Raw genomic sequence first — 25,524 nt, forward strand, 5'->3', positions numbered from 1 at the left:
CTAACTAATAATTTCCTTTAACGAGAATTATTCTCTGATCGAATGTAAACCTTTACATTCCAAGAAACATGATTCCATGATCTTAAGAGTTAAGGTTCGTCCGTCCAAATGTATCTGTAGTGACAAGAGACTAAACGGTGGGTACGAATGACAAGTTTAAAAAAAGATATCTATGTATTTATCATTCTTCTAAAAAAATAGCCGACAATATAATACTAGGGATAAAAAGAAATCTGCATATTTGTTTTCTTTTTCAAAGCACTTAAGGAAGAACTAGGTGAACTTTCCAAGTTACCGATAGAAAAAAGAAGTCTTGCCGCCACAAAACACCACGCAGAGGAGACAATAACTTAATTTACAAAATTACCGCTAGAGCCGACTGTGAAAGTGGCTAAGATTAGTAACGCCGGACGGAATATTGACGAATCTATCTCTCTCTTATTCCAAAGAGATTCAAAAAGTTGAAATAGACTGCTTAGTCATATCTCATCTCCACCTCCACATAACCTAGAGAGAATCTTAAATTATCTGCTTGGAACATTTTGATTCTATTAACATTTTTATTTGAAATATACAACGGCGTTCTAATGCCATAAGTATGTACTTAATCATTAAATATAAAAGTAGATATGAGAAAACTAAGCAGTGGTAGCACTCCTAATAAGAGTTACTCAAAAGGCACATCTACATAAAATTCCGAATCGAATGACACCTCATTCATGAAAATCGGTTCACGCGTTTAGGCGCTACGTTGTTTACAAAAAAGGTAACAAGAAGAAGAAGAACAACAACAACAACAACAACAAGAACAAGAACAAGAACATTTTTTGAAAAAGCCGTTTTTGCTCATTTTCAGCAACTTTTTTCTCGAAACCTATTAGATCTGGGTGGTTGCAAAAAAATTACAGCTATAAAGGAGGGTTTGCCCTATATTTTAAAGAAAATTTGGGAATTTTATCTTTTATAGAAAAAGAGAAAAAAATTGCCTTATTTGGGTGGGGCAAACTCCCCTCCTTATGAGACACGGCGTCGAGACCTTTATAGTGCAAATCTGTACAAAATTTCGATTCGAATGACATTTCATTCATGAAAATCGGTTCACGTGTCGATAATTTGAAACGATTCCTATACTTCCCCTTAACAAGTGTAAGAGCTGATTGCCGCTTTAATGTTACGTAGGGGAGCCCTAACCCTATCATCCTACCAAATTTTATCAAAATCGGGCTAAGATTTACAGAGTAATTAGTAATAATAATTTTGGTGGGGGCCTTACATAAAGGGGGCTAACTCCTCTCCCATTCGATGTACAGGATCGAGACCCTCAAAAGGCACATCTACATAAAATTCCGAATCGAATGACACCTCATTCATGAAAATCGGTTCACGCGTTTAGGCGCTACGTTGTTTACAAAAAAGGTAACAAGAAGAAGAAGAACAACAACAACAACAACAACAACAACAAGAACAAGAACATTTTTTGAAAAAGCCGTTTTTGCTCATTTTCAGCAACTTTTTTCTCGAAACCTATTAGATCTGGGTGGTTGCAAAAAAATTACAGCTATAAAGGAGGGTTTGCCCTATATTTTAAAGAAAATTTGGGAATTTTATCTTTTATAGAAAAAGAGAAAAAAATTGTCAAAGTTGGGTGTTTTTCAACGTTACGCTTTTTCGTGCAGTTTTTGACGATCAACCCTTATACAACTGTCCTACCGGACAGTTTTAATGAGTAAGCTCTATCCAAGCAACATTAAATTTAATTTTTAAAAAGTTTTAAAACTAAGATCTTACACTTTACAAAGTTTATAAAGTGAACATGAACTTGAACTCCTTTGTTACAGATACATTGTATCCCTATACAAGTAAAGATGATAATAATAATAATAAAATAACACTAGGAATAACAAATTTCACGAAATACAATCATTTTTTACGAAGTGATAGAATTTAGCATGATGTACGAGGGTCGTTTGAAAAGTCCGTGCAAAGTCAGAGAGATAGCACTACTGGCGCGTATCGAGGTTATGTTTAGTTAGTAGCATCTCTTGGAAGAACACACACCAAGTTTCAGCCAGATCGGTCTATTTCTTTGGGTTTGGCATTCGTTTGAATCGAGGAAGTCGAGTGATTTTCTCACGCTTGACCAAAAACGAAATCGTGTGAAGTGTTGCAAGGACGGTTTGCAGCTGTTCCAGAAGAATCCGCATGACTTTAAGCGTCGTTTCGTCACTGTGGATGAAACATGGATACATCACTACACTCCTGAGACCAAAGAACAATCTAAACAATAGGTTACCAAGGGGGAATCTGCGCCAAAAAAGGCGAAGACCGTTCCTTCGGCGACTGTCTTTTGGGATTCGCAAGGAATAATCCTCATCGACTATCTGGAAAAGGGTAAAACTATTGCAGGTGCATATTATTCATCGTTATTGGACCGTTTGAAAACCGAGCTGCAAGAAAAACGCCCACGATTGTCCCACAAAAAAGTCCTTTTCCATCACGACAACGTACCAGCTCACACCTCAGCAGTTGTGGTCGCAAAATTAATGGAAATAGGGTTCCAACTCGTTTCACATCGCCCCTATTCTCCAGACTTGGCTCCCTCGGACTACTATTTGTTCCCCAATATGAAGAAATGGCTGGCGGGAAAAGATTTTATTCAAACGAGGAGGTGATTGCAGAAACGAATGGCTATTTTTCAGACTTGTACAAATCCTATTATTCGGAAGGGATCAACAAACTAGAGCAGCGTTGGACGAAGTGTATAAGCCTAAAAGGAGACTATGTTGAAAAATAAAAAAGGTTTACCCCAAAAAATTAAGTAGTTTTTATTTTTGCACGGACTTTTCAAACGACCCTCGTACTACCAAGTGGTACGCGAGCCACAAAAAAAGGTTGGAAAACGCTGGTCTAAATAATAATGGATGAGAATCACCAACTCGAACTCAGAACTATGGGAATTGCTTGTGCTTTAGCTGATTAAAAAATCAGCTAAAAATTACTGTTATTTTTAGCTGATTTAAAGTATCAGCAATGATTTTTTTTAAAAAAAGGACTTCAGGCGCCTAACTAACCACAAACCCCAAGCTAAATGTAAAGGAGTTCTTTTTTTTGTGACCTCTTTAAGAGAGAAAGAATCGGTTCAGAGTAATAAATTGAGGATCTAGCTAGAGATATAGCCAAATATGGAATTTATTATATCGGAGATTTTGCAAACTTTGTTAGTATTTTGAGGGAATCTGTGGTGAAAAACACATCTAAGCACCGGTTTATTCTTCAACAAAAAGATAATTATATTCCTCTAATATCAAATTATTCCTATAATAAAAATTATATTAGTTTATTGTTTTTTAATAGCTCATAAAAAAAAAAGAAATGCATTGAAATGTTTTACTAAATTTTCTATTTTATTTCGCAATAATGCAATAAAAAATCAAAATATGGAGTTAATCAATCAAATAAAAAAAAAGCTGTAACGAAATTGATGAATGTGGCAATAGAATTGACAGAAAGTGTCCCATACAACTGAGATTTCATTACTGGCTGGCTGTCATTAAAAGAAATACTATCAGTGTCCATCTATAATTTACTGTCAAACAGAATTGTATTTCAATAAGTTTGTAAATCTATCTTAGTATCATTGGCTATTACAACAATCCTTTTACTCTATATCCTGTAATCTTTTTCCAATGGAGGTTTCGAACATTTCAAATGTTTCCAGCTTCATATCTTACAATCTTTTGCCTCCTCCTCCTACACATATAAAATAGGTCCCAATTTTTTTAGTTATCTCCCTCTAGTTTGATAAAAGGAGCCCCAGTTAGCGTTACCCAATACTCCTAGAGGGAATGGCACATACAGTTTGGTGCTGCGCTTTGTTACGCCATTTATTTGAATGTCAAACTAAATTATATTAGATTTCATTTTGTTCCTACACACTACTCACCCACCATTCAAGTTACTATAAAACCATTCTCTTTATTATAAGAACTCCCTCGTATCCATTTGTAAATGATGTGAAATATGAGCAAGAATAGTAAATTCTATCAGATCATAGATAATTATTTCCCTTAAATGGAGTATATATGAAAGATTGCTTTCGATTTTTATCAAATACATCTACCCATTTTATCAGAATTTATCAATAACATTTACATTTTGTTGTCATGCAATAAAGTACAAGTAAAAAAGTAAAGTAATTGCCAATTTTTTCAGGCGGGGCTTAACGTCCAACTACCAAATTAGGTGTCGTGGACGGAGGCGATTAGCAAACATACTTTACTGTAAATTTCTTTTATTAGCCATTAAATAAAATCCAAGGCCCTAAGACCGGGAATCGAACGATACATATTAGCTTCGCAGGTCTCGCCTCTAACCGCTCGACTACCGTGGAGGAACTTGCCATGCAATAAAGTGACCAGCTTGTACTTTCAGTAACGATAAAAACTGAAGAGAAAGTTTACTTTTAACTATTGAATTTTAGTCATTTCATTTTAGAACTATCTTCGCTACGTAATCCATTTATATTTTGAGTCATTTGCATGCTATTGGAGTCACAAGGGAAAAAACTATTAGAATCTCACTCTAGTATAAGAGAACTTTCCGAGACTGCAAAGGTTTTATTTATTATCACTCGTGAATTAATTATATTAAAGTTTTTTTATCAAATTCAGTGTTTATACAATGATTCTGAACTAGATTTCGTTAAGTCAGCCATTTTAAGTTCCAGAACATTAAAAATATTGAAGATAAAACTATAAAGCGTATTCATACTGAGTGAGAAGTTTAGAGACAGAAAAATAAAGCTATGTTTAAAAAACAAAAACAGAAAGAAGTAAAAATGTATAGGTATTACAAAACTAAATTGCATTCAAGATAGAACTGGAGACTGGCCTCTCTCCAACAATCATGCAGAGGCTACGAAGGCAATCAGAGAAGAGATAATATTAAGATTTAAGTTTTGGGGTTGGAATGATTACCTTGCCTAATAGCCATTGCTGTGTTACTCTAAAGCCGGGGTATACAGTAGATATAATATTAGTGGACATGTTGAAATTTTGGTTGTTTTACTTAGCGAGCGCGCTACAGACTGACTGGCCAGTTCTCTTCGCCCTTGGACAAAACACATTATCCTCTCGTCTTGATTAACTATACAAATGTCAAGATAATGGCGGCGAACATCGCCTCAATAGCACCCCAAATTTAAGTGTAATCGACATCTGATGGTAGCAGATTAGCTTGTTCCTCTACTCCACCAGTCTACTACTCCTGCTGGCTGCTTAATATCTTGAGGAATGTAAAGAACTTGAATTACACTCTTCATTTATTAATTTACTTTTGTGTTTGTTTCTTAGCTTTCGTTGTTGATGGTATTCCTTCTTTTTATTAGGTTGAGGATACCTGAAGTATTTTATTATGAGAAGAATGTTAAGTTTATTTGAGACCAGCCTTATTATTCTGCCCATTTTAATCGAACAAGCCAACAATAACTCAGACGAACTGTTGCTAATTTTACCCTTGTAACAATCGCTAAACAGAACTTCCAAGCAAACGGGCGTATTATGTTCTCGTGACAAATAAAATCGCCACAATTGGTTCTATGACGAAGATATTAGAAGTATTAGTGATTACATTTACCAGTTATCCCGAGTGAATCACTGATTTGCTGATATGTTTTCCTGGCTTTGTTGGGTGATAGATAACTTACAAGCTTATAAGAGCCCCAAAAGTTGGATATAATTACAAAACTTGAAAATGTTGGCAATCGATGGCTGGTATAGAAAGACACAGTGGATCTTCAAAACGAGATTTCAGATATATCCCAGGGAACTGATTGGTTGAGGTAGACCTTCTTAGTTAAATGATATAGAAAAGATCTGAGATGGGCTGGAGTGAGACTTGTGGATGAGTTAGTAAAGCGAACCAAGATCGCGTAAAAATAGCATTAAATGGTTTGGGTAAATCAAAGTTAAGAAGCTGTAGTAAAGTTCTGTGTTTCGTCATGTATTTCCTCGCCAAGAACAGATCTGGTGAACAGCTTTACATGCGTAGAATGCATGAATAAAACCCATGGGCACTTACTGCCTCATAAAGAAAATATAATCAAATCGGTTCAAAACGTTGAATAAAACTCAAAGCTTCTTGAATTCAAATTCTTTCCTACGACTGATTTACAATTCTATACTAAAATTCGCCTGGACGTGCGGTATTGAACTGTGGGGTTCAACGAAACGCTCTAATCTCCAAAGAATTCAGTCGCTTCAGTCTAAAATTCACCGCACTATCCGTTAACGGCTCCATTTTTACGTTTCAAATCTAACCATCCACACAGACCTGGAAATTCCGTTTGTAGGTCAGTTTGCCTCGAACTCGCTATAAAAGTTTTCATCAGAACTTCATCACTCTCATTCCAATCCTCTTGTCCACCATTTATCATCTCATCACCATCCAGATCAACCTCCCAGGCGATTAAAATGCCAAGGGCCTCGCGATTTTCTCTCTTCTGAGGAGAGTAGCTAATCCTGGGAGACGACTTAGCGAGTGTTATCACTGGGTAACTTCTCCCCTCAATTAGTGAGTTTGATGAGTTATTGTCATTGTTACTTATGGCGTATCCAGCGCTGGTCTAACTTCAACAAATAAATTTTTAAAAAAATTATTTCCTACAAGCGAGATTTACCTACTTTATTTGAGTAAAATCATCAATTTTTAAGGATACTTTTGGAAATGTTAGGTCGAAGAAGTAATCATTAGTAAGTGAGATCGATGAAAAGAGAAAGAATTCGGCAATGCCCAGAGAAAGTCTTCATTTTGAAAACATTTTTATTGATGCTCAAGTTTCTAAGGGTACCATGGTGCCAGTCATCAGCAAATTCTGGAGTTGAAGCGTTGTATACTTAGAAGATACAAAACTAGAAAGATGTGGCGGATAGCCACAGCGAGGGAGGGAATAGGATAAATGTGTTGATGGAGAGCGGTAAGTTTTTTGTTAACATTATCTGGTTATTTTTATGCCTCACAAATTATGAACCAGTTAAAATAAAAATGTTCGAAGAGATATATATATTTTAGTAAATGAATTAATACTGAGCATTTTCTTAGGCGAGTATGTGAAACGAAAGTTGAGAACAAAAAGAAATACTAGTTAATGTGTGTTAAGCGAATGGAAATAGAAAGAAAACAGTATATAGAGCAGGGTCTGCTGAATATAAGATTGGGAAATTGAAGAAAAAAGGAAAAAGCAGCACCAAAAAGAAAAGAGAAGAAAGTTCTTCTAGGATTCCTGTAGGGTTTGTTTTCTTATGTAGATGATTGGCAGTAAGTTGAGAGTAGGAAATTTATTTTGGAGTAAACTGCTGCAGTGTACATACCACTTTGACATGGAAATTTCGGTTGGTAAAAAAAACGTTTTAGAAAGTAGTGTGCTTTCTTGATCCAGGTTTCCCAATAAATAGAAAATTCTGGCTATACATCTAAATTTCAAATCTAAAGAGTGCGAACTGAAGATCAGTGAGACAGAGACGGCTAGAAGTATACTTCAGTTCCTTAAGTTGAATTCAGCTGAATCTGTTGATTGTTGATTTCCAAGTAAGTGTGATCTTAATTTTTTGATTTATTTCAAAAATAAAAACAAATTTGAAAGTTTACGAATACGGAAAGATTTCCACATAGTTACTCTCGATGATCCCCGCAAGAAATTCCTCCGTTTAAAATATTACTCACTTGAAAGATCCATCTTATTAGCTTCATTCAACTGACTCAATTTTTGCATCCGTCTAAAATTTTCTGTTCTTCAGAATTTCCTTTCTGCCAGCTGCCTTTTTTATAGTAAAGATCCATCAAGATTTGGATCTTCAAAATTAGTACAAATTTTTTGCCTTCTTCACTTTTTTTGGATCGTAACATTTTTCGCTTCTTTAACAGATTCTTTTTTCACTTCTTTTGTTGCAAGTTAATGTCATTGATTGTCACCAGTCAATCTCACAAAATTTATCTAATCGTTACATTAAATTCTTCAAAGTTTTCTCTTATTCTGGCCACTGATTTCTTCTTAGCTGGTAATTCCAAATTCAGTCCTAACATGTCTCTTTAAACCATTCGCCGCCTACATTCCAAAACAAGCCTTCTTAAGTAACCTGGTCATCATCCATCAGGCCAACTTGCTAATGTTTCTTGAAAAATGAATTCAATGAACTGGTTTTCAAATTTTAAGCTCGTTTTCTATATTTGAAGGCCATGTTGTTAATTATGTACTGTAACATAAAGGGTTTTTCATTATTATTTGGATTGTTTCTATAATTTTTGCACACTTAATCGCAACAAGATCTTAATCTTACAATGAACATCTCTATTTTATTAAAATATACAAAGGCCTCACTTAAGAGTGTGTGCTAATCACACTGGTTTGAGTGGGGAGTACCTACTTCAGTAACTGTATTGTATTTGAAAGATTGTTAGAAGATTAGTACAAGAAAATTAATGGAGTGAATGCACGTGGTTCTCTAACCTAAAACTGGACACGTGTTCCAGCCAACTGACTAGGACTGTGCACCTGCAGTTGTCCAGATAAGAGGTCTGTCGCACCATTTACCTCCAACGCTGATATCTCTAACCAAGAGTAATGTTCCACGTGCCAAAAAAAATAAACAATCATTTGGGTTTTAAATTGTCATTTGGGTTTTAAATTTTTTAATTTTAAATATTTCGGCTTGCAGAAAAATAATCTTTGTTTTTGCAAGTATCGAAATTTTACTCAGTGGTTCCGTCTGAAGTTAACAAAATGAAATAGCTATATAATTTAATTTTACCTTCCTCGTTTTGCATTTCCTCTATTTGACGTTTCTTCGCACATACGATTTTTTTCCTACTCATTTGACATTGTATATTATTGCTTGATAGAACAAGGCTGATGGGATTACCTCGTGCAGCACTACTGACAGTTCCTTTCTGTTTAAGAAAAAAATAATCCAGTTTGGAATAAAACTTCCTCAATGGCTAGCGCACTGGTTTCCCTGTCGGAAATCCCGGATTCGAGTCCAACTTCTTCTTCGGTAGAGTTTCTCTTTCTAGGAACTTTTTACAGCTTATGTCCGAGTGATAGACGGTGTTGACTGTAACGAGAGAACTCTGTCTGAAGGCTGGCTGTGCACTGAATTAAGGCTCCTGGCGCCAGTGAACTGAGATATTAAAGCGCCTTAAATTTAAAGAAATAATAATTTAGTTATGTTTAAACTGAGAATTCCTTGCCAAAAATTAATTTTTGCGTATTTTTAAATTTTCTTGATCGTTATTTAAAGGGTATTTCTGGAGATAGAGAGGGCAAGTACAAAATCAATCGATCTTAAGGTTGATACTACTCAATTCCTTTTTCCTTTCTTTTTAAAAGATTTTTTAAGGTTCCTTAAGGATTCTAAGGGATTTCGCAAGGTTCTAGAAAAAATATTTCCTGCTCCAAAACCTAGCAATTTACCAGGCATCTGAAGCTGCTCTGAGTAATCAGATCGCAGGAGATGTTTTCAGTTTCCCATGTTCTATATACTCGTACCATGCTCTGTGAATAATGAGATCTCTTTCCTGAGCACTTCTCTGAGTAGAGGTCCACTATAAGGAAGGGCCCCACAAACGAGCCTGCTCAGAAAGATGCCTTTAGTAGAAAGTACATAGCCGATTTACCCTTTTCATAATTGAGAATTGTTTAATTACAATTTAAAAAAAAATTTACAACCAAAGCGTCTGCGATGTGAACAGAAAATAATATTGGAAGTTATAAATAGATGTATCAGATGTTAAGTTTCTAGTTTGAAGGCCGGGAGATGTGGAAGAAAGAATGGCACTTTTTAAGTGCCAGTTAAGTGGTTGTAATGTGTTGCCAGTCGAGCCTACCAAGATAGATAGAGGTGTTCTCCTCCGGGTAAGCTTGCCGCCAGAAGAGAGTTCGTTGAAGAGTAGGAGATCCGAAAAACTTTTCTTAAACTTAATGATTAATGGATGTCGAGGGACAGAAAAAGTTGTGCAATTTCGTAGCCGTGCAGGGCTACTAAAAACCCCTCTTTACGCCCTACAGTTCCACTTACACCCCTAGTTCTCTCTCCCTCTGCCCTCTGGATTATTAATGTCCAGGGTTATATCCAAGATATATTTTTAATGACGACCGACCACTCTGTTCCTCGGTCCAATCCAGTTGCCTCTCTTCTATTGCTCGCTATAATTACTTTCTACCGTTCACTCTTACATTGTTCCCCTACTTCATCCAGTGTTGCCCAATTTCTTATTTCTCAACTGCCGCTCACCTTCACTTCTTCCACTACTTCTTCTTACCGTAGTAGCTCTTTCGGGCTACTGTGTAGATATTGAGGGGGAGAAATTATAAGGGGGCTGGCAGAGGGGGGATTTCCTTCCTTAATGGTCTTACCCATTGATAATCCCATATTGTTTTCTCTAACTGGATAGCATTTATTTTTAATTAATATCTCTCATCTACTCAAACTTAAAGGCTTCCCATATTTTTGTTAGAGGATAAATTTTGGCCTGTTTGGACTTGCTCTTATACATTGTGAAGTGCAGTTCCAGTTGGAATGCTGGCCAGTAGCCTTTATCTTAAACGGCCATTTTATTTTCTTGGGGGAAAAAAAGTCACATGAAAACGTACATTATATCATTTTCTATGCTTGTCAACTGTTAACTCTAGGCGTAAAGAATTTCCATTTTTCAGTTTTCCTAACGTTGTGTTATCTCCTCTAATCGTATTACTTACTATTAACTGTTTGCAGTAACATCCTTATAGCTACTTCTTTTTTATTCAAAGTCGGTTCAACAATTCGGCGTTAATATTAACCCTTAAGCCGTCACCTTATGTGAAGTGCCATAATCCATCACCTCGGGTCATATTGACCCAGCATTAAAAACTATTAAATAAAAAGGAAAAACTAACTAATATCATATTATAGGGAATAGAAATCGAAGACAAACCATTTATTTATACTTTAATAAAACAGAAATACAAATTTAAAAAAAAATCAGTAACATAAAGATGTAATTTCTAAATGAGGTGCTGCTTAGCATGTAATGAAAAACAGAGAAAATATTTACAGTTTACAATTAAAATTAAAACAGTTAATTAATTACAATTATTTCTACAGTTACCACAAAAAGTAGGATATTTATTGCCCCTTGTACTAGGGCATTTGTGGAATCTTCTTCGTTTTTTAGAGTTAGGAATGTCTTCTCCATTTGTTGTAATCAGAAGAATTGTTGCGCTTTCTTCTTGCAGATATATATTGATCCTCGCCTTCAAATCCCGTGAGATCACTGTGCTCAGCGACCTTATGATAATGACGTTTCGCAATAACTGATGCCCCAAACTTTTGAGGAAGGTGCGTCGGTCCATTTTGAAATTTATATTTTTACGTTGAGCATTATTCTTATAGGTGATATACGCATTAATGCCTGACACATTAAGTAAGTGGTAAAAAATGGCCATGGGCCATCTATTTGTTTTTCTTCCTACAGAATAATTTGCTCAAAGTTGGTCATTAGTATCTACCCCTCCTTTGGTAGCATTGTAAAAAGTTATAGTTTCGGGTTTATTTTTGTTCCCTGTTCTGCTGTCAATGAATCTATCGCTATGCATTGTAGATAACAAAATACTGCTCTTTAGTTTTTGGGTACATAAGACACCATAGGTAGACTTCGGTCACTCAACTCCCAGAACAATCTCCACGGAGAATAGCAACATCCCCCTCGGCGGCAAGGAAACTTTGATACTCGTACAATATTATTAATAGCAATAACAATAAAAAAAAATCCTTTTATTGAATAAAATTAAAGAATTACTTGCTTCGGAAACAGTTCTATTGGAGGAGAAAAATGTTACTCAAGGAATCACCTCGGGTCAAAACACTAAGAAATGAATGACACAAGCCGTCACCTCGGGTCAAAATTGCTGGTTCGCGCCCGTACAGCAGGCAGCGGGAAAAAATCCTATGCCATCTCAATCAAAATACGTCAAAAAGAGATAAATAAAAATTTCGCGACCCCAGCCCTTATAGATATTAAAATAGAAGGCTTGAAAGTATGAGCTGGGTCAATATGACCCAACGTGACGGGTGAAAAGTTAAAGAGTAACTATATTTCTTGAGGCGCCACGATAGCCTAGCGAGGTTAGAGGCTGGACCTGCAATGCTGAGATGAATTGTTGGTTAGGAGGTTCGATTCCTGGTCTAGGCCTTCGTCTACGACACCTAATTTGGTACTTTTATGTGAAAGCCTACCAGAAAAAAGTAGGCATTACAATAATTGTTTCAGATTTGTAAAAAAATGCTAATAAAAATTGATAAATATATGAAAATTGCAATAAAAGGGGAAATCTTGTGAGGTTATGGTTCTTAATCTTTAGGGTATTTGAGGGTACCCATGTGCCCCCACTTCTACGCCATGAAGGTGAAAGTCATTCTATGATCATTCGAGAAGGCAAGAGGATTATATAGAAGCCTTCTGTAGCTCATATAGGTATACAAGCCTACTATTATGCCTACTTAGAAGTCCGTTAATATCTTTTTACTAAAAGTAATAAGTGTTCAAACATATCGCGTGACTATACTTAATTAATCATCTTTATTCCAGTCCGGTTTTATTTTACTAATCTCTCTAGTTAGTTTTTTTTCTTTATATTTATATGTATATATTTCAAATGTTCGAATTTGTAGAACTTAACTTTGAAATTATTTCGATTGAGAAGTAGGTATTTCTTGATAAAACAGTTGCTGCTTTAAATGCTGCCTCGTTCACAATTCCCAGTTGTACTGTTTTTACTCTCTAGCATAACGTGGTTTTTTGAGGGAGGTTGGCTAAGCCAAAGCCATGGGTTACTCTCCGTCATTTCTAAACGATAAAAATTCTTCCCAGTGACATAAATAATTTTCTGTTTTAACCAAGATTATAACCGTTTCTGGTAATCACCTGCAATAACGCTTTACAAATGTGGTTAACATCTTTAGAATCTAATAGCATCACAAAGATTTGAATTAAAACTAGCAATGAGTTACCGTCTGTACCTGTCACAGCAACTTGGCTAAGTTCCCAACTCTTGATGTCATAAACAGATCCCGTTCCAGACATTTGAAAGTACAGCCTATTCTGCAATGAATTCGGCTGGGAGATATTCCAGATCTCTTAGGATGGGTATAAAATTGGGGATAAGATATTAGAGCACGCACTATGTGACTCCAATTTGAACCTTCAATCAAATGGCTAATTGTTTTAACGATCACATATTATCGATTTGGGTGTACGATATGCTTTCTAGATAAAGCTAGCTAAGTTTCGACTTCGAATTTTTCGAATAACTTCAGTGATTCCAATACATACCCAATTTTTTTTTTTTTTTAAAGAAGTTTGAATAAAAAGTCTTACTAGCAAAGACATATCAAATCGCGCCTATATTCTCGTGATTTCTGAAAAACCCCAACCTTGCTTTTCAGCTCTAGGTTTTTTTTAAATCTATTTATGTAAATCTCATTCTTAGAACTTAGTTCAATACATTTATCTAGAATTGTTACCAGCATTTTTAGATACCATATTTTACTTACATACAAGGAAGACAAGAAATTACCCCTTTTTTATTTTGAAAGAAAAAGTATTTAAAGTAATAACCAGAACACAGGAATACATTATACAGATTCTGCTTTTTATTGCCTGCGACAAGGAAAAATACGTAAAAAATTGCAAACTTTATATTTTGGCACGTACATAACGCTGGGCAGCTTTTTGTTATGCAAATTTAGTTGAGATGTATTACTTAAAAAACTTATTTGAACGAGAAGCATTAAGTTCTCAGTACTAAGTATTTCAAAATATTCTTGAGGCCACCTTTAAATATTCTTTTATTTGTAGGTCTTTTTTTTGTAACCGTCTTTTTTATTTCAGCTTCTTTTGTAGAAAGTTAAAACTTTTATAAATATTTTAGACATTTTTGTACTTCTTCATCTATTTTTGACACCTAATTAGTCTTGGTCTATACTTTTGGACATTAGAAGTATAATTATTTCGAGGTACTTGTTGGATTCATCAAGATTCACCAAGTTGGTCTTCTCTGCAGGAATTTGAAATTAATTCTGTTTATCCACAATTAGATATTCAACACATCAATTACTTTAAAACATATCTTAAACAGTTATAAAGTAGACTGAAATAACTTAAACCAAAAATAGTAATAAAAAAAATTCAATCAAGGAGGCTGTAGCAACAGGCTTTATTACTGGTCACCTGATTTTAACCATAAAATAGTGTAACCTCCAAATGGATCATACGTAGCAATCATCTCCTCTTCGTATCAACCAAAAATAATGGTTAAAATCCTTACCAAAACGTTTAGCAAATAGTAGAAGACGAAATATCAAAGCCTTGCACCTAAAAAACCATAAAGAAGGGTAGAATGCAAAAAGTAGTAAAATTAACTCAGAGATGTTGCATTAAACAAAAGCTGTGCACTTCTCTAGCATATATACAAACTTCTCACTTCAATCCACTGTTAATTAAAAATGCAACGCTTGTAACACCTCAAAAAGGGTAGAACAAAAACCTTTAATTAAATTCCAAACTAGGGGCAGTTTGCACCCAGGGTTTTTGTAACTAGGTTGGTTTAAATAGAACATCACTTAGCCCTTTTTGCAAAGTTAACGCCGTAGAGAGTCCGTAGTTAGTTAGTTGGTCGGGGGAGGACTCAGAGGGGGTGGTTAGTGGAGACGGCGGCAATGGAAGGTGGCTAAACCGTTACTATGGCAACTAAGATTGTTATTAGCGATGGCCTAAGGGCCATGTTGAGGGCGGCACTCTCTACCAATTACGCGCCACCCACTAATTCCCTCTCGCTGTACCACTTCCTGCCCAGTCCTTCGGCTAAATCTAACTTCAGACAACCGCATTTCAGCCCAGAGTTCCGCTGCTAACATATCGAACAACATCTGTTTTATCAATATTAACATTAAACCTCTTTCTCATTAACAATATTATCAAATTAATTATCATGGTGTTGCCTCAGGCGTTCAGTTCTCTCAATTAATTATTTTCAGGAAGTGAAGCGAGATGGCAACAATATCGCTAGAGCCTCGTTTAAGTACTTCACACCATCATTGTTCTCCATCATCTTAGAGGATGATTTCTGCAGAGGTTCCGTTTTGTAATCGTTCGAATTTAGGTCAAGAAATGTTTCCTTTGATCTGATGATTTGTGTAATACAGCATCCAGTATGTGACAATTTGTTTCAGTTTTCAAGCCCTTTTCATTCGTCTCACGCCTTCCATAATTTCTCTGTCAAAAAATTTTTCCCAATCCTTTGAAAGCTCTTGCAGTTTTCCCCATATATTTACTGATTGGATTTTCTTTTTTCTTAGTATCCAAGACCTAAATTTCCCTTACATCCTCAGATAGTACTTTTGAAGTTATACCCTGGATTGTTTATATCCTTGTTTTTGAATTGCTACCTACTGGAATTTAAGCACTTGGAATCTTTGATATCTCAGTTTTTTTACTTCATGTGGGAAAGAAATATTCAGGTCATTGTGGATCTTTTGACTGGATGCATAATAAGAAGCGTTTACTTATGTTAAAGGATTTTTGATTATAGAAATTTGGATCAATTGAGGTTGGAACTCCACAGCTGGATGCTGTAAGACCAGATCGGTTTGATTAATGATGTTGAAGATCTTTTCTTTTCATTATGTCTGTACTGGATTTTGGCACTCTCAATTCATGTTGTTTTTATCGGACAAGGCATAAATCCACGTCCAATCGAACTAATGCTTCCAGATTTGATGACGCGTACCCCTTCTTTTTAAATATATATATATATATATTTATCCATTTAGGTTCTATTTGGATCTGATTGCTCACGTAGAACTCTTCTGAGTATAGTCAATGCATCGAAATCTGTTGATTTAAGAATCTAGAACTGCTATTCCATAACAAACAACGTGTTTTTAAAATCTTGAATACCTTAAAATAAATAAGAGAAAACAAAAATTGTTGCAAATAAAGTCGAGACTAAAACACAAAGAAAAAGTAACCTCATTGGATAAAAACTCTTTTCCATTGTAAGAAGGACTTTTAGATGAAAAAAGGTAACGCAATTCGCTTTGTCGTCTGGTACAAAGATAGACACATAGGTGGGAAATCCCATCAGGAGCCTAGAGCTGAAATAGGACGCAATTTATTTCCTAAAAAGGGAAAGAAAGAGCCAAGTTAGAAAGAGCTGGTGGCTCGAACTAGATATAAGATAGTGTTAGTGTTTGTTAGTGAAATGAACTAGAGTGGCCAACAGATAAATAGGCAGTATACGGACACTCCAGATCCTGGGGACCTGTACTAGTGGCAGCAGTAGGTGGGGTCATCGGGTCACACACAGATGTAACCCTGGGGGATAGCCCTCCACCGCGCTAGAGAGCTTGGCCCCTCTAATAATATATAGCTCTACCATCTCCTTTCTCCTATCTCCTTATTCCACTCTGTTTTTGCTTTTGGCCTTTTTTCTCCTAATACTTTCTCTTTCTATAACTTTATCTTTCATTCCCTCCAGCTTTCTTTCACACTCCGCCTTGACACCACCTACCAGGTTTTTTTAAAATACGTCTTTTTTTTTTTTTTTATTATAAATCTTACAGTTTTGTGTTTTGGTTTTAATTCTTCATTTCTTTTATAAATCGGCACTCATGTTACTGCTTATCTATTCTATTGGTAGATTTCGAACTTTTTCTTTAAAAAAAAAAGTCATCGAGACTTGAATTCTGATTCAAACTTTAGAAAGAAATCCTGGGTTTCGAAATGGTTGCCACACAATTTTTAATATTAAATTAATTTTAAGCGCGGCAGCCATCTTGGTGCTTTTAATATAGATACTTAACCGAGAATCATCCGCTAATAGTTCTCTGAAGTTCCATCATTTAAGTGTGAACCCTATATTCTCCATGTGTACCTGTGTTTTACATTCCTTGGAATTAGTAAGACCGGGCGCCACGGTAGCCGAGCGGTTAGAGGCGAGACCTGCAAAGCTAATATGTATTGTGGTACTGGGGTTCGATTCCCGGTCTTTAGGCCTTGGTTTTTATTTAATGGTTAATATGAGAAATTTACAGTAAAGTATGTTTGCTAGTCGCCTCCGTCCACGACACCTAATTGGTAGTAGGACGTTAAGCCCCGCCTGAAAAAATAGGCGATTACCTTACTTTACTACTTTACTTTAGTAAGACCAAGGGAAAGTGGGGCTTTCTTAACATAATTCTTGATGGCACACATCCTACTAGCTCTGCAGATATTCACCTTGTGCATAGTTAGAACGTTGAAGACATCAGTGTAACCAATGTTCCTGAAGTTAGACTAGCAATCCATAGAGATCCCAAGAAACCTGAAGAAGAAGTAGCTGAGGTTTCATTGCGTAGTTGTACTTGGTTCTAGGCGCTCCATAATTTTATTACATCCAGAAGTAGCTTCACAAAAAGGAGTTCTCAAAGCCCTAGGATTCTTTCATCAGCTGTGAAAAGATTAGAAGAGAGCGTCTATTTAGTAGAATCTAAAGTTAGAAGTACGCAAGACCTCTTTGATGGGAACAGGTTATCCCGTAGATGGGTTTTAAAGTTAATGACCTAGACAGCTTTTGTTGTTGGTTTTCTTAAGGGCTTCGGTTGATGGTTGGTGTAGGTCCATCAAACGATGATATTCCACCCAACGTAATAAAACTCCAGATTATTAAAAAGAAGTGTTTGTAAAATTCTTAATTATATATAATTAAGAACACACTAGATTTATTAATGTAATTAACAATGTACATTATTTTAATATTTTTGTTAGCCCAGACCATAAATATACTTCTAACATGTTTTCTCTTTTTTGTTAACTTTATAACTGTTATTATTTGTTAATGATTACTGTAATAATTAATAACAATTAGTCAGTTGGCTACTGGATTTTACTCGACAACCAATTAGCATGGTTTTTTTTAGAATTTTTTGATTAATTATTAATACGACTGTGTAATTAGTTCCGGTGTATGGTAACTATCCCAAGAAGACTGAAGACTTCTACTGAATCAAGCAATACTTTTACTTCACGTTTCTTTCTAGAGGCTAGTTAAAGTGATTCTCCTGTGGTTTTGTTTCTTGTTTAGCACAATCGGGTTCACTGAATTTGATATTTAAGAGTGATTGGGAGCAAGGGTTTGCCAATTATTGTGCTAAAAGTTACCAATTGGCATACGTAAACTTACTGTTAGACTCAAAATGGTATTTTTTTTTTTTGTGGTAAGTATCGTTCGTATTGTTCGTGTTACTAGCATTCTCGTTTAGATCGATATTAAAACCCTTGAATATTACATCGAAATTCAGCATTTTTACCTTCAGCCGCATCACTCTCCTTGCAGTTTATTATGATTTCTTTCTTATCCCATCTACAAACGTTTTACTACTTGAGCTAGGCAAAAATTCTAACCTGAATCCGCCCACGCATTGTAAAGAACTGAACTCAACTGATTTTTTCTACTATTGAAAAGGCTACTTGACAAAAACTTCAATCCCTTCAATCCAGAATATAGATCAATCAATTATAAATGCTCCTTTTTACGTTTCCAATTCAACCATCCCCTGAAACCTAAGACACTATCCTTGTCGCCCAGTCACGATGACAGAAATTCCAAAAAACCTATGCATTCTCTTACTCTAAATCTTGTAAGTTGAAAACAAGAAATGACTTCTACTTCCTTCTAGGCTAACTAGTAACAAAAAGTTGTGCTTACTTTAATCCAGAAATAAGATGATGTCATCGAGGTGAGGATCTTTGAAATTTCATATATAAGTTACCTTACTTTTACTGATTTGATTAAAACATTTTATTTTGCAAAGAATTTTATAAAGATTTTTAGGAATAACGTAATTACTTCGCATAATCTGTTGGTTTTATTTGTTACCCTGCACAGAAATATTTTAACAAAATTTTAATAAACATTCACAGCTAAATAATAATAATAAAAAAAGACACCTATTCTTGGGGTAATAGTTAAGAGAATAACAGTGAGCTTGAAAGAAAGTTAATGTAGCATTGATACTAAATTATAGGCTAGTAATGTGTGACAGGTAAATACTTTGGTCCAGTTGTTTTTCCAGCTAGAGGGATGTCAGGGAGCAAGGCACATCTTGGGTAGAATGAAAAGTCCATCTCGGTTTGGTCAGCACACCCTTGGGATGTTGCTTTATGTTCTTGTTTGCATCCTGCACTTGCCCCCTTGACACTTAGTTATCCCTTCTAACTCCTCTTATCACTATCTAACTGCATTTATATATAAACATTTCCTTACCTTCCAGTAAATAGATAAAACATTGTAGTTGTCAGTTGTAAACATGTTTTCCATGTAGAATATTTTCTTAATACATCGATTTATGGGAATATTACAACTGTTCTTCATTTGTATGGATAGAAGAACTGGTCGGAGTAAGTGTCCTGCGCAAATTAGGGATTAATGAATCCCTCATTAATCCCTAATAATAATCATAAAGTTATTGCACAAGATAATTATCTGGGAATGGATTAGCCCAGTAATTAGCATATTGGATTCCCACGCTAGAGTTCCCGGGTTCGAATGCAGCAGGTAGCCCTTAGTTTCTCTCTTTTTAAAAGCTTCTTACAGCTCACTGTCAAGTGATTGAAAGTGTAACGAGAGAACACTGTCTAGAAGTTGACATTGCGCTTAAAAAAAGCTCCAAGGGCGCCAATGATTTTAAATGTTGACGCGCCTTAAATAAATAAAAAGAAAAAAAAAAGAAAAACATCTAGCTAATTAATAATTCTGCTTTAATTATTGATACAAAAAATACACCTTTTTATGATCGGCACCTTATTTTTGGTCTAAGAAAATCAAAAATACAAAAATCTATAATCTACAGGGTACTGGAATAATTGAAACATTAAAAGTGTGTAAAAACTTTCATTACATACTTTGGTAGCTTTGGTGTCAGTTGCCCTTTGGTCTGCTTTCAGTTCTACTTGGTGTTATCTAGATCCGATGTTCGTAAGCTATTTAGTCTGCATAGCTCTTTCTGTTAGTAAATAGACAAATTGACTTGATTACAAGTTTACCGAAACGATTTGCTTCTTTTTTTCTTGGTAACTGATAGATTCATTCGATGGAATACAGAATCATAATTTACTTAAGCTTTTCATCTAGGGAATAGGTTACCTTCAGGACTTACGTTAACTATGTTAATAGTTAACCTATGAGTTAAAACTACAATCAATTAGCTATCATTTAAAAATAAATTTTTTTAAAAAAAATTGTCAAGTGCAATTTAAATATGTAATCAAAACCAATGCGCAGAGTTTAGTCCTGAATCGTATAACCTTCTAGACCAGGGGTCCCCAAACTAAGGCCCACGGGCCACATGCGGCCCCCTGAGGACATTTATCCGGCCCTCGCCGCACTTCCGGAAGGGGCATCTCTCTTTCATTGGTGGTCAGTGAGAGAGAAGCACTATATGTGGCGGTGCCGCAAAGCGCTGCGCCGCTCATGTACAGTACTACGTCCGGTGACACGGTATGCACGCGTCACGGCTCCGAAAACAGTGTAAAATAACAGCAGAAGTAGGAAGAAAGGCAAAGCACTATAACTAAACCGGACATTGACCATCTCATTAGCCAAAAGCAGGTCCATAATTCCCACAGGAATACTGGGCAGTTTGTTGATTTAAATTCACTTGTTCTTTATTTTAAATATTCTATTTGTTCCCGTTTTGTTTTTGTTTTTTTACTTTAAAATAGTTTGTTTTATAGTCTGGCCCTCCAACGGTCTGAGGGACAGTGGTCAGACTCTCGATCATATTAGCTATTAAATCTGATCCCAGAACTCGTCGTATTTTTATCTGCTAACGAATGATTTCACAACGAGGTAATTCACGACTCAGAGCATGATAAGTGACTCACAAATTAAACAGATGTAAGCACAAATCTGTAATCACTCTTGATTAATTTCTCCTCGTACTCATACAGCATCTTCATACAGTTAAGTTTAACTATACTCTGATAGAGTAACATTAATCAATGTTTAACCGTTGAAAGTTTAAGATTTGTTTTTTGAAAATTGAAATAAACTTTAAGAAAATAAACTTAATTATGATTTGTTCGTGTGATGTGCACAGATTAAGTTTAAAGTTTATCTATGCGGACTTATTTTTGGTCTAGTCATTTCTAGTAAAGATCGTTAGTTTAGTCAATATAGTGCTAGCATACAGTTACCAACTAATTGACATTTCATTAAACAAACAGATACAAGTTATCTAAAAAAGTGTTGAATCATTTCGTAAACTATTTTACACTATATACATTTGTAGTTAGTTTTCATTTATATGATGAACAACGTGTTCAATTACAATTTAACCTGAGTGGTAGAGGAATAGTTGAAACTTTTTAGCTAAAATAAAGTTCATCAATAACTCTCTTTCAAAAAAAGATAAATAAAAATGGTAGAACGGAATTTTGGTGGGAACATTCCCCTCCAAAGTTAAGGATGTCATCTCCTGTCAGATATAAAATTTGGGAGTCACTCCACCATTGCGCACTTTGGTTGAGCAACTCTTGTTTTTGATAGATGTTTCAGCTATTAGAATAATTAGATTGTTTTGAGTTGTACAGCTAAACAATTATTTCTGGATTGTATGTAAAGTTGGTAAGTTTTACTGGTTTAATTTTGGTTGAGCCCTTTATTAAAATTGCTGGTCCCCCCTTTGTATGTACAATATCAGTCAGCGTTAGGATGAGATATCCCTCAGGGTTTCTTTGAACACTCTGTGCAGCCTCTTCGTTCAGTCTTACATACAAAGAGCTGATCTGTTCTCCGGTAAACGTATGAGATGTTGCTGCATTACCTTTGCCCCGGAAATTATGTAGGTAGTAAACTTCTGAACGAGTGAGAATGTCCGATCTTAATTTTGTAAAGACATACAGTGGTCAAAAAAAATATTCATACACTAAGTTTTCTTACTTTATCTACTGAACTTTTGTTTCTAGGATGACTAATTGTTCAGCACTGAAATCAAAGATAGTAACAATGAATTTAATGCTCTCATTTTCTTTTATAAACATATAGAATTTATTAAAAAGCAACACTCAGTCTGAATGTTATAATTAACGCAAAACTAAAAACCTAATATTTTGTAAGCAATCCCTTTGCATTTGTTATTGCCTGTAGCCTCCTTGGCATAGATTCCACCAGGTTTAGTGCCTCTTGAGATATGATTTCTGCCCATGATTTCTTTAAATTGGTTATGAGCTCTTTTCTGGAAGAAAATTTCAATTTTCGAATTTTCCGCTCAAAAAATAAATCGTTTTTCTGCTTTTTAATCAATTCTTAATGTTTATAAAAGAAAATGAGAGCATTAAATTCATGGTTACTATCTTCGATTTCAGTGCTGAAGAAATAGTCATCCTAGAAACAAAAGTTCAGTAGATAAAGTAAAAAGACTTAGTGTATGAATACTTATTTTGACCACTGTATATCACCAACATTTCTCTACCTCATCATAGTTAGAGCATATTTTTTTGAATCAATAAGATCAGATTTATGACGTATTCTTTTTAATACGAGGGTCGTTTGAAAAGTCCGTGCAAAAATAAAAACTACTTAATTTTTTGGGGTAAACCTTTTTTATTTTTCAACATAGTCTCCTTTTAGGCTTATACACTTCGTCCAACGCTGCTCTAGTTTGTTGATCCCTTCCGAATAATAGGATTTGTACAAGTCTGAAAAATAGCCATTCGTTTCTGCAATCACCTCCTCGTTTGAATAAAATCTTTTTCCCGCCAGCCATTTCTTCATATTGGGGAACAAATAGTAGTCCGAGGGAGCCAAGTCTGGAGAATAGGGGGGATGTGAAACGAGTTGGAACCCTATTTCCATTAATTTTGCGACCACAACTGCTGAGATGTGAGCTGGTGCGTTGTCGTGATGGAAAAGGACTTTTTTGTGGGCCAATCGTGGGCGTTTTTCTTGCAGCTCGGTTTTCAAACGGTCCAATAACGATGAATAATATGCACCTGTAATAGTTTTACCCTTTTCCAGATAGTCGATGAGGATTATTCCGTGCGAATCCCAAAAGACAGTCGCCATAATCTTTCCGGCCGAAGGAACGGTCTTCGCCTTTTTTGGTAACCTATTGTTTAGATTGTTCTTTGGTCTCAGGAGTGTAGTGATGTATCCATGTTTCATCCACAGTGACGAAACGACGCTTAAAGTCCTGCGGATTCTTCTGGAACAGCTGCAAACCGTCCTTGCAACACTTCACACGATTTCGTTTTTGGTCAAGCGTGAGCAATCGCGGCACCCATCTTGCGGATAGCTTTGTCATGTCCAAATGTTGATGCAAAATATTATGTACCCGTTCATTCGAGATGCCCACAGCACTAGCAATCTCACGCACCTTCACTCTTCTGTCATCCATCACCATATCATGGATTTTATCAATGATTTCTGGAGTAGTAACCTCAACAGGGCGTCCAGAACGTTCAGCGTCACTTGTGCCCATATGGCCACTCCGAAAATTTTTTAAAACCACTTATAAACTGTTCTAATCGAAGGTGCAGAGTCACCATAATGTTTATCAAGCTTCTCTTTAGTCTCCTGAGGCGTTTTGCCTTTCATAAAGTAGTGTTTAATCAACACACGAAATTCTTTTTCGTCCATTTTTTGAAAATCACTCGACTTCCTCGATTCAAACGAATGCCAAACACAAAGAAATAGACCGATCTGGCTGAAACTTGGTGTGTGTTCTTCCAAGAGATGCTACTAACTAAACATAACCTCGATACGCGCCAGTGGTGCTATCTCTCTGACTTTGCACGGACTTTTCAAACGTCCCTCGTAACTCTCCAAAAAGTCTATGCATTTAAAAGCCAAAATAAAGTGATTTGTTGATATGGAATCTTAATATTTACATAGATAAGATAATTTATTTCTTATTAATAATCTTTAATAATGTGACCGGGATTTCCGTAATTTATCGTATACTAATTGGCAATCCCTTTTATTAATACATATTTATTGTATAAAGATATCAGTTTTAATTAATTCCAATTTCTTCAATTTGGAAATTCCGATGAGAAATATTGTTGTCTAAAAGTAAAATACTTAATAACTAGATCTTGATGATTTCAATTTTGTTAACGCAGGATTTCTTAATAATAACGTAGACTCTAAATAAGTTAGGATTAAGAAAAAAAAAAGAAGTTTGTGCCTGGGTGATCACGTCACAAAATGGCCACTTTAGTAATCTGACCAGACTCGGATAAATTCTTTTGCAAAGTTTTTAATTAGAAGTTAAAAGCCGCAATCAACTTTTTTACGCAGATCGGAAGCAGGTGCTTTTTGTGAGTGTTGGATATATATCTTTATTATTAATCAAGTGTAAAGGCTTCGGCTTTTTTAAAACAGAATTATTCTCTTTAGAACTTTATAATTCTCATATCGAAATCAAATTAATACCAAGTTTGACTCAGCAGTAATTTTCCTATAATCTACAATTTTAGTTATGCATTAAAATTTATCTTTTCGTATTTCCCAATAAATGAAAAATACAAATAATGCTTGACTTTGTAGGAGATCATTCTAAATTATATTACCGGATGTAGGCCATTAAATTTTGGGTAAACAATGATAAAAGCTAATTCAAACAACCATTTACGTAGTATTTAAGTTTTCTTTATTTTATTTGATTACCATAAATGATCAAAAGAAGCGCCATAGATAACTGACAATATTATAAATATAATATTATTACTACTATTCTAATCGAAAAGATGTTGGATTAAACATTTATAAAAGGATAGATTGGTATAGGTTCGTGACAAACGTTAATACTCGGTGAAATACTATTTACTGTTGAATGTTGTACGAAAAATTAATTTTGTACGACTCTTAATTGATTCAGATTGGTTCTGTAATTGAAGTGAATTAAATTATTTTGGATAATTTGGAAAATTACCTAGCTGTTAATAACGCTAAAATAAAGTTAGAACAAGTATTAAGGTGTCAGACACTATGTAAAGTAATCAAAACTCATACGAAAATAGGAGACCCCCATGGTTAATGGTTTAAACCAGTACACTTTTGGGTTCATTGGTTTGAAAAAAAAAAATGGAGCTGATTCCCCTCCCCCCTTAAAAAATCGTTCATTAACGTCATCAATTTTGATAACACTTAAACTCATCCAAAATGCTGACGAATGAATTAAAACTTTTTAAGTTTTAATTAAAAATTTAACTTTAAATTTTAAACTTTTAAGGGGCCCCCTTTAGGTTAAAATTAACTAAGACGCGTTTAATCAGGTATTTTACACTGTTCATATATTTTACAGCATTTAGAAAAAAAATAATCATATACTAGATTATCCTCGGCATTTGAATCCCCCCAATCACAACCCACTATTTTTTTCAAAATTAACAACTTTAGAATCATGGACAAGGAGAAAAAAAAATGTTTATTTATTAAATCTCACAAAAAGA

At 35.1% G+C, this 25,524-nt stretch overlaps 1 protein-coding gene across 3 annotated transcripts in view; it reads left to right on the plus strand.

The window, feature by feature from the left end:
* The window catches only part of LOC141455098 (POU domain, class 2, transcription factor 2-like), a 290,468-nt gene that overhangs the window by 241,456 nt on the left and 23,488 nt on the right, over nucleotides 1–25,524 (plus strand). The window lies entirely within an intron of this gene.

This window comes from Rhodnius prolixus, unplaced genomic scaffold, assembly GCF_049639745.1.
Source record: "Rhodnius prolixus isolate KJV_2025 unplaced genomic scaffold, Rpr scaffold_21, whole genome shotgun sequence".
NCBI lineage: Eukaryota > Metazoa > Arthropoda > Insecta > Hemiptera > Reduviidae > Rhodnius > Rhodnius prolixus.